This window comes from Lutzomyia longipalpis, chromosome 4 (assembly GCF_024334085.1).
Source record: "Lutzomyia longipalpis isolate SR_M1_2022 chromosome 4, ASM2433408v1".
NCBI lineage: Eukaryota > Metazoa > Arthropoda > Insecta > Diptera > Psychodidae > Lutzomyia > Lutzomyia longipalpis.
The window spans coordinates 20214403-20223854 of record NC_074710.1 but is presented as its reverse complement, the minus strand read 5'-3'; the positions used below and the strand labels follow the sequence as shown (position 1 = coordinate 20223854).

Sequence of the window (9452 nt, the reverse complement as noted above, 5' to 3'; positions counted from 1 at the left end):
AAGGCGAAGCAAAAAATCAGCCGCCAGATGCATGAAGACGATTTCTGGCACCATCCTATCGGCAACATCTGCTGTTTTAATAAATGTATTTCTTATTGAATCTCTATCCTCAGAAAGTCCTCTCCAGCTCTCTCCCCCGCCGCTCTGTGGCCCCCACCAAAAGGTGGTGAGATTGTCTCACAAAGTTTTTGGCGAAAAAGTCCTATTTTGGGTGTCACATGCGGAGCAACTCGTTGAATTTTGGCTCACATGCGAAAAATCCTAAACATCTCACTTTCATGGGGAAGGTGAAGCCCCCATCTTCTATAGGGAGAAAAAACTTCAAGGGGCGGGTGAGCCAAAAGGAATCAACCAAAAGGGAAATTGTAGATATTTTCTTGTATTTTTTGCGTGGTGCATTTTCAATATCACGCCAAACTAGTTAGAGGAGGAAAACAGCTAACTGGCTTTCTTATGTCCTTTTAGGTATTTTTTTTTTAAAAAGATTTTTAAATGAATATTTACGTTCTTATTGTTAGAAATATTAAAAAAAAAAGAATAAATAAATAAAAGAATAAAGAGTTTTTAATATTTTTGCTAGAACTTGATAGAAACTTAAACTTTAATTGATATTTTAGATAGGAATTATTAAAAACAAAAATATTTTAATTTTATCCATAATTTTTGTACATACCTACCTGAAGAAGGTTGATGAAATTCTCTGAATAAATGTAGAATTCTTTTAATAACCTGAATGAAAAAAAATCCAAGCAAACTTATCATCTTTTATTAGAATCAGCTGAGTAAAAACTTTCAAACACTTGCTCAAAAAACTCAAAAAATGACGTCACCGTATGTCTTTTATCTCTTTAACCCTTTCACGTTCTCTTTCGATTTTTTTTTGTTTATATATTTTTTTTTAGAATTCTCTCGTGTCATGAATGTAGGTTTTGAGCTGATATTTCTTTGAAGATTTTCATAATTTTTTTTATAATACTAACGAAACATCAACGCGCATGTTTCAGGAATTGAAAAGGAAAAAAAAAACGGAAAAGTGACGTCATTCTTTGCAAATATTTGACAGCTTTATAGGATTTTCAAGTCAATCTTATGGGAAATTAGGAAGATTAATTGACAATTTCTTGTTTTTTCATTGATTTTTGGTTTATTTTCAGACATAATCAAAACATTGAATGAGAAAATGAATAAACTTTTTTTGTTATTTAAATTTAAAAAATTTTTACACTATTACGGAGTTTTTGCATTACGAATATTATGAAATTTCTTAAAACCTCAAGCAAATTATCGATAAATTAAAACAAAATTATAATTAAAAAATTATTACTGACTTTTTACTGTCACATTTTGACATTTTTTTATGATTTATAAGCTTAAATGTTCATTTAAACACGTTTTACGAAATTCCTCTTCAATCTTAATCTTTCAGAATTTACCTTAATTTTACGTCTATTTATTTCTTTCTAGACTTTCTACAAAGTGACCTGTGTACTCGAACTGGCAACCTTTTGGATCTATCTATTGGGCCATGGACTTTTCAAAGAAATTAATAAAGAATTAGAAAAAAAACAATTTCTCCCTTAAATGGAAATCTATAGTAAATATATTGTTGATTTTCAGCCCTAAAAATGAATAAATCATGGAGAATTGGGCAATGGGCATATATTCAACATTTTCCCCTAAAGTGTGCCAGATATCATCCCCTTGTTTTTTTTTTTTCTTGAGAGTGTGGGGTTGTTTCGCGAAAAAGACGATGTTTTCTGCATAAATTCATTCATGACACCCCCGGAGTTTTCCTTCCACACTGGGGGCGTCTAAATTGTTGACTTTATTTCTGTGGGGCTCCTGATGGTGGCTGTTGGTGGCGGGTGGTGGCTGGTGGTGGCTGGTGGTGTGTGTGGAAAAACACTTCCTCGGTCGAAAGGCACGTGAAAAATTGATTAAGGTGCTGAATTCTCGATGAATTCATCTCGGATGACACACCCAGAGCGACAAGGTTTTTTCCTCCAAGAATTCTGCAGGGGATTTTGTAGTAGAGCGAAAGGGGTTGATTTTCTCGCTACCAAATTGCATTTTTCTGTTTTATAGCCACAAAAACCTTCCACCCCCAACCCCATCGTACATAGTCAAGTCCTATACTCCGCAGGATATGGCAAGATGAGGAGGAGATGGCAGAGAGAGAGAGAGAGAAAAAAACGACCATAAGGCCAGAGACATAAAATCGTCACGACGTGCCCCGGAATATCTGGTGAATTTTCAATCATCTCGACCTCCACGGAGCCCACGTGGAAAATGATAAACATTTCATTGGTGTGACAAATCCCACAGGGTTGGTCCACACCACTCTCGAGGTGAAATTACATATTTATTATTCTGAATGAGTTTTTCCGTTTCATCCCGCGTGCCCTGTTGGATTTTCTGGTGCGTCTTCATTATCATATTTTTAATTAACTTAAATCACTCGTGGAGTGACGCACTTCTTTTGGAGATGCTCCACCTTCACGGGACGTTGTGTTGCCATTAATTATTATAACTCCTTTTTCTTTACCAACACCATCACATTGAGCCTCTAATAAGGAGCATCATCGCACCTTTTGGTGCCTCATAAATCTCACGTGCACGTCCTCTGCAAGAGGGGGAGGGGGCAGCAATCTCACATGAATACGCGTCTTTGTGGAATTCATATCAAAGAGCAAAGTTTTTCAACAACCCCCAAAAAAGGATCTCTCACTCTACGTCTCCTCTCAGTGGACTAGTGCCAAGGAATCTGCAGAATATTACCTGAAATGAGAAAATTTATTAAAAAGAGACAAAAACATATTTTTTCTCGCTTTTTTTTAACTTCAAAATGAAGGTAAGTATAAATTCCAAGGGGTGATTATCTGGCCAATATTTTGATTTTTTAAGCGAATCATTCGAATATTTCCGAAGATTTCAATATTTGACTTGACAATAAACATCTTTTGCTAAAAACCGAACAAATCAAAATCGAAAAAATCCAAAAACGTATTTAGGACTTTTTGGTTTGAATTTAATCTTTCTTTGGGTTCAATTTACTACCTTTTTTTTACATAAATTTACTATTTTTCAGTTTAAATTTGCTCAGTTTAGGCTTTAATGATTTTTTTTTAAGTTTTGTTCCTCAATCCTTGTTTTGGGACTGAAAACCAAATATTTATCGACTTGAATTTACTACTTTTCGCGTTGATTTAAGTCTTTTTATGCATGAATTAGACTAATGGGCCTTATTCAGCGACCAAGAAACCCTTAAAATTCGCTTGAAATCTTGAAATTTCAGTACAAAATTCAAAGATTTCAAGGGTTTCTTCTTGGTCGCTGAATTAGGCCCAATATTTGAATTTCCTTAGTGAATCATCCGAAGATCCAAATAATTTCGTTCAGATAAACTCCCCTTGATAAATTTAGATTAAATTTAATCACTCGTTTGGAAATATTGTGAGAAGATTTAGCCTATTTTATTCTTGCATAACATTTCCCTTTTCATTTTGAAAAGAAAAATCAGTTTAAAATCTATTAAATTCAAGATTTTTCTGTTTAGTTTTTTTTAAGGGAAAGTTTGAGAAAAGCCAGTAATAATGCAAACTAATAATAATGTGTTGTAATTTGATTTATCAGTTAAATTAGAATTTAATTGAAAAAGATTTAATTTTTACCTTTTCGTGTCTCCCAACATGAATCTGTATTTTCCAATCAGATATCCCATCTTAGACCTCAGATGCGTAGCCAGAAAATGCCTTTAGGTCCTTCTGGTGCCTAAATACCCTAAAATTAAGGCAAGTTATTTGCAGAATAAGAAAATAAACGAAAAAAGAAAATTAGAAAAAGTGTTTTACACGACATTAAAAGCTTAATCGTTAGAATAATTGTCAAAAGTTAATGAAGTAATGTTAATTGTAAATTTTTAAAAATCTCAAAAGGTAAAGAACCATCGAGCCGATTAGAATTTTCCAATTCAAAGAATTTTATGAAGAAACGACGTCTTGGTCAATTTTAATTCTTTCTCAGGGGATTGTCTTCAACATTGTTGTTATTCTAAACCTGAGAAAGAATTTAAATTGTCCAAAACGTTGAATTTTTAATAAAAATTCTGTCAAAAATACCTTGAAAGAATAGAATGAAAATTCTATTTAAGATGATATCGTCCTCTTGCTCTTTCTCGTCGTACTCTGCGTACCTTAAAATATAAACCATAAAGAATTTATTAGTTTTCACAGGTACCTTGAAGGTAAGAAATAAATAACTAAAAGAAATAAGAAATAAAAGAATTTATGATTTTAGCACATCCGGTTCGAAGGCTATGGTGGCAGGATAGTTGGTAGAATTGAATCCTTTCCTCCTTCGTATGCTGGAATGAATTCCAGACTTATTTTCCTTATAGGAATATGAGGAGCTTCCGGAAACGTAAGGCAGTGGCTAACACGTGAAAATAAGGAAAATTTCCAAGATTTCACTGTTGCTCGCACGAAGTTCACACTCCGCACAACACTTTCAATTAATTCCTTCAGTGAAAATTTTGGGTTTTTCACTGCTTTTCTGGAATTTTCACAATTTTTTTCCCATGACAAAGGGAATTTAATTAATTTATTTTGAAATATTATTCATTAAGAAACATACCTATATGAAACAATTTATATTAGACATCAAAATTTCATGAAATTTTGAAATAAATAAATACAATTGAAATTTAAAGAAAAAATGTACTGGTAAGCTGACCAAGCTTACGAGAGCTGTGTTTCTTTCAGTGTACCAATTTTGTGAGAGCAAACTATAACGCAAATTAATTTAAATACACGCATAGTGGGGAAAAGTTGAAAAGTCATACCCTAAGAAATCTTTAGAAGGCCATATCTCGAGAACGGATCCATAGATTTTCATAAATTTTTTTTTGTTTGAAAGGTCTTGAAGTCAGCTATAACATATCGAAAAATGAAAAAAATTTATGTCGCCATTTTCGAAAAATTCGAGTTCGAAATTTTCGAAAACTTTGTTTTCGATTTTAGCGCCTCTTGCGGTCATTTCTCGAAGTTGCAATGTTCTAGACATTTGTAGGGTTTCTCGAAACCTTTCATTTGCGCTTGAGTTGATCAAGATCGGACTTGTAGAACCCGAGATATGACATGCCAACTTTGGAAGGCTATATCTCGAGAACGGCGACATAGATTTTCTTCATTTTTGGCATGAAGCTAGATAATATAGTCAGCTATAACATATCAAAAAATGAAGCAAATCGATAATTGCGTTTTCGAGATATTCATCGAAAACTCATCGAAAATTTTGTTTTTGATTTTTGGCCCTCTAGCGGTCACTTTTGAAACTTCTGATGTTCTAGAGAGTTGTAGGGTTTGTTGAGATCTTTTATTTGACCCCGGGTTGATCAAAATCGGTCAAGCCGTTTTCGAGTTATGGTCGATTTTGGATGAAAAATTGTGGCGGCCATATTGACTAAACGGCTTGACCGATTTTCGAAAATGAGGTATCGTTGGAAAGCTCTTGATGACCCCTACAACATATCAAAATTTCAGATTTTTAGCTATTACAGGGGCTGAGATATAGCGAAAACAAAATTTTGAGGTTATTCAAAATGGCGGACGCGGGGGTGGGGGGTAAAATTTGACGTCATAATCTGACGTCTTCCAGTCGACTTTTAAACTTTGCCGTTTACCGCAAGTCTCTATCTATCACCGTTCTCTCGCAATTAAGCGTTGTACTCCGGCCGGACGGCCGGACGGACGGCCGGAAAAAAAAATTTTTGGCGCATACGTTTTTTGGAATGTGGGGACCCTAATTCGTGCTCATCCCAAGTTTGAGCCCGATCTGACGACTTTCGATTTTGCTCGGTACACAAAAGCTGTGTCTGAAAGAAACACAGCTAATAATTAGGATTTTTTTAAACACTGAGAATAGTGTAGAAACAAATATTTTAGGCAGATAATTCAAAACTGAAGTCCTTGTTTAACCCCTTAAGGACCATTGGGTCATACGCTGACCCAAAGACTCGAAATTAAAAACGTTTCATTTTGTAGATTTTTTTTTAATAATGAATCCAAAGTAATACAGACTAATGTCTCTACAATCCCTGATCATTTTGAGACCACAAAAGGATATTCCCAAGGACTCACAGGATCAGGAAGGACGAAAAACTAAAAATTTTTGAATTTGGTTTTTTTTTTTTTGCCAAAAATGTCCCAAAAATTATGTTTAGTTCAATCTGCTCAATCAAAATTCATGAATTTACAATTTTATGTGGTTTTTCAAGGGATATAATTCAAGGGAAAACCTCACCTTATAATTGAAAATAAATTCCCAGGAAAATCCCCAACGTATAGACCACGAAACAAAACATTGAAATTATCACAATCAAATGCCCAATTAAATGGGGAATCTCCACACTGACGATGCGGAAGGATGTGCGGGTTGGAATATGGAGTATGTATATCCTCACGGCACATCCTGCCCACTGGAATGTGCATCATTGGATTAATATTGCTCTGGCTATATAAATGGCAAAATTGTCGGAGAACTGTGGAAGAGGGAGGCAGATTATAAAATAAATCATTTCACATACATACCTACATATGAAAACTCTCCGTTCTGCATTTCAATTTAACAACCCCCAGCGCATTTAATTAATCCCCCTTCCGCATACAAAATGGGGATGAGTTGAAAAGAAAAAGAAGAAAAAAAATTAAACATCCGAACAAGATGATGGGACTTTTCCACGGCATTTGCCCAAATGCACATTGACTTTGCAATGACACCGCCCCCAATTAAGCTGAGTGCAGTGTATTTGCAAAAAAATGAGGGTGGTTTTATGAGCATAAGGGGAGGGAGGTGTTGAAGATGCGGAAGAAAGTGCAATTGGTGCTAAATTGTGTCCATTTGATGGCTGTGTGAGCATAAAATGCCAAGTAATGGACCATCTTCTCCTACATATGCCTTTGAGGTCTTTTGCTCCCAATTAAATCACACACACACACCTCTTCTCCACCCCCCAAAACACCACCCACTAGTCTCTCAGGAAAGTTGACATCTGGAATATAACAAATTTCTGCCCCAATCACGTTCTCCAATTCACTAAATGAAGCATTCTCCCCTACAAACGACGCATTCAACTCCATCGAATGCCACTTAATTAGCGTGTATAATCAAACATTTCCCCATTATGTGTGTGTGTGCCTCTGCCATGTTGGTATGTAGACTAAAAGGAAAACCCATCTGGTCAGAATAAATTGTTTTCTACTTTATCCAGAATATTTTCCTCTAAAATGTAAAAATTTGATGCCTGATGAAGGTTTACAAATAATTCGAAAACTCTGGATAATCTGATTAATTAAGAACTTTTTATCGAATAAAATATTCATATTAGATCAAATATTTCTCTTAAAAGCTCAGTTTTGAACGTTTTGAAAAATTTCAAAAAATTTTTTATATATAGGGGTAAAATGGTGAATCGGAAAACAATAAAAATTAATATCTTAAGAAGCAGTGAGAGCTAATCTGTCTAATTTTGTCAGTAGTTGCACTTCATAACCCTGCATAAGCCTAGAAAGTTTCATAATAATTGATCCAATATTTTGGCTTTTATTGGAAAAACAAATTTTTCTAACCTCAAAGTTACTCTGACCTCTCAACTACAAATTAAGTTTTGGCGAAATTCTGTGCAATTTTTTTGACCAAAATGCATTTTTAGACAAACTAACTATTGCTAAACACGAATCTACTGAATTTTCCAAAAAAAAATCCGAGTTTTTCCGTACAACACTGATAGTAAAAAATACCGCTTGGGGCAAAATGGTAAATTTGGTGTTTTTTTTTTAAATGACTTTTTAAATTTTTTTAAAAAAATTTCATAAATTAGTACATAAAAACGATTATGTACAATTTGGGATGTTTGATCACTCATTATTTCCAATATTTATAAACTAAAAAAATAAAAAAGATAATTTCTTAAATTTAACGTAATTTTTATTTTTTGTACTTGTTTTATATAAAAAAAAGTTTTAATTGCTACGCAAGTCTCTCATTCTCAATAGATATTATAGTGCCTTGCTAAAATAATTTCATTAAATTAAGATTAGCAAACAAAAAACGCAATTCACCATTTTACCCCAGGATTTTTGGAACAGGCATATTTGCAAGAGTTTAGAAAATGGCCTAAAAAAGCATTTTCCCGTTGATATAGAGAAAAATCGTCTAAGACAAAGTTGTAGAGTTTTGCAAAACCTTTAATTTGATACCAAATTGAGCAAAATCGGATAAGCCGTTCAAGAGATATGGCTCTTAGAACTTTTCAAATTCAAGAATTTTTCAAATGGCCATATCTTCTAAACGGCGACATAGATTTTCTTCATTTTCGGACTGGTGATAGATATTAAGTCAGGCTACAATATATCAATATATCAATATACAATTGGTTTTTTTTGGTGGGATTCCTGGCATTAGAAGTTGTATTAGTTAGTATACCTTTATTTATTGAGATTTTGGTAAATTCCTTTGGCTTTATATTAATTTCTCGTTAAACACTTTCATAGACTCCCCAAACACTTTCATAGAACGTTAAGTCCTTAAAGGAGTTGATGTGAGAATGTATGAAGGATGATCCTCTATCGCAGAACAATTTTAACCCATCTCATCTTGTAGGGGAACATAAAAAATAGAAGAATCGCGAGAGAAACTCCCCAATATCCACTGGGATCACATAGAAAAGTGCAGTGAAAGTACAGTCCGGGAAAACATAACCTCAATTTTCGAACACCATTGAAATGAATAGGAAGACCTTTATTATGTTCGACCAGCGTGGCATCGGGACCTCTTGAGCTTCTTTATAACCTTCCCAACCTTTCCTGCCTACCCGGATGAAGATTTGAATGATTTTTGCTTTACAACTTTTGTCTTTCCGGACTTCTCGTTGTTGAGTTTTTTTTTCTCTTGGAGTGCTTTCCCTTGGAACTGTAATCAACAGTTTTGTGTAAAGTAACAAAGCTTTCCGAGGGCCTACTTTAACGTTCAAGGTGAGTTTCTGGGAAGCTTCCCGCAAGGCCCCAGAATTCAATTTCTCTCTCATTTTTGTAGATTCATCCTTAATGGATGTAATTTCAGCCTAAAGGCGGCCAAGCATGATGATGATGATGATGACAAAGCCTCCGGATCAGCTCCTCTTGTGGTGCTCAACAGCCTTTCTGGCCAAGGGAAACATCTGAAGCTTATGGCACAGATGTTGCAGAATATGTTTCCCACAATTAACGTGTCCACATGAAGATGATGCTGTATATTTCAAAGAGGGAGTTGGAGCGGAGTCAGATCGGAATCTTTTTGCCCCCGTAGATCCAAAACGTCCACCCAAGTACAGGAAACGCCCTGCTGTTGAGCCCATATCCAAGAGAAAGCACTCCAAGAGAAAAAAAAACTCAACAACGAGAAGTCCGGAAAGACAA

At 34.7% G+C, this 9452-nt stretch overlaps 1 long non-coding RNA gene across 2 annotated transcripts; it reads right to left on the bottom strand.

The window, feature by feature from the left end:
* Positions 1-1487: 1487 nt before the first annotated feature.
* On the bottom strand, positions 1488-4566 carry LOC129794779 (uncharacterized). Of its 2 annotated transcripts, XR_008751080.1 has the most exons (4): positions 4300-4566; positions 4119-4192; positions 3672-3780; positions 1488-2778 (listed from the first exon to the last, which is right to left on the bottom strand). It is a non-coding gene; the product is annotated as an uncharacterized LOC129794779 (long non-coding RNA). The 2 variants fall into 2 exon arrangements; XR_008751079.1 differs by having other exon boundaries at positions 4119-4566.
* Between the last annotated feature and the right edge of the window lie 4886 nt (positions 4567-9452).